Source organism: Fukomys damarensis, unplaced genomic scaffold (assembly GCF_012274545.1).
Source record: "Fukomys damarensis isolate Sample0158 unplaced genomic scaffold, DMR_v1.0_HiC HiC_scaffold_37, whole genome shotgun sequence".
In the NCBI taxonomy this organism is placed as follows: domain Eukaryota; kingdom Metazoa; phylum Chordata; class Mammalia; order Rodentia; family Bathyergidae; genus Fukomys; species Fukomys damarensis.
Genome location: NW_022900949.1, coordinates 60,661,090 through 60,661,769, shown reverse-complemented (window position 1 = coordinate 60,661,769; position 680 = coordinate 60,661,090). Strand labels below are relative to the sequence as shown.

Sequence of the window (680 nt, the reverse complement as noted above, 5' to 3'; positions counted from 1 at the left end):
GGTCAGAAGGGCGCTGGGCCGCCTCCCTCGGGGAAGCCCGGCGCCACCCTGCACGCAGCCCGCAGCCCGTCTGCCGCCCTGGCTTCTTCCCTGAAGTTGCTGCGATTTCGCAACCCTCTGGGTTTGGAGAGAAACCGCCTCGGCTGTGCGAGGCCCGGGTGGTGCTTTCCCAGCAGGTGAAAGGGGACAGGTGGCGGGAGGGGCGGCCCGCAGGCATCCGCGGTGGTAACTGTGACCGTGACGTGGAAACGGGGGCTGGGGAGGAGCCCAGGACGCTGGGGTGAGGGAGTCCTGAGAAACAAGTGCGTGTTTCCGAGCTCTGAGCAGGGACGGAGGCTGGGGTGGAAACTGGATTTCCACGGGGTATAGCAGGACTGAGGCCTTGGGGAAGTGGAAGCAGAGAGGTGACAACTCTTCAGGCTCGTGGCGGGGAAGGCATGAGGTAGCCACTGTTTCTGAACCAGATGAGAGAAAAAGCCCAGGAGAACCTGGTATCAGGCAGTGTCACTGGCACCGCTAGGGACCAGGGATCCATCTGTCTCCAGCGCCTGCTGTGGGGCTGGAAGAAATCCCTTCTCCTTGCCAGAAACTGGCTGGGGCAGGCGTGTGTTACTCTGACTGCTGCGCGGGGTGGGGAAGGCCGGGGGGTGATGGGCACAATCTCTGGAAACGTCTCCCTC

At 63.5% G+C, this 680-nt stretch overlaps 1 long non-coding RNA gene across 10 annotated transcripts in view; it reads left to right on the top strand.

The window, feature by feature from the left end:
• Positions 1 to 6: 6 nt before the first annotated feature.
• Positions 7 to 680, top strand: part of LOC104871106 — a 48,518-nt gene continuing 47,844 nt past the window's right edge. For 9 of the 10 annotated variants that reach the window (XR_782743.3, XR_782748.2, XR_782749.1 and 6 more), the window contains exon 1: positions 7 to 176. This is a non-coding gene — a long non-coding RNA (uncharacterized LOC104871106). Of the gene's footprint in view, positions 177 to 204; positions 443 to 680 lie in introns of those variants that run through there. The other variant, XR_004515589.1, reaches the window with a different exon arrangement.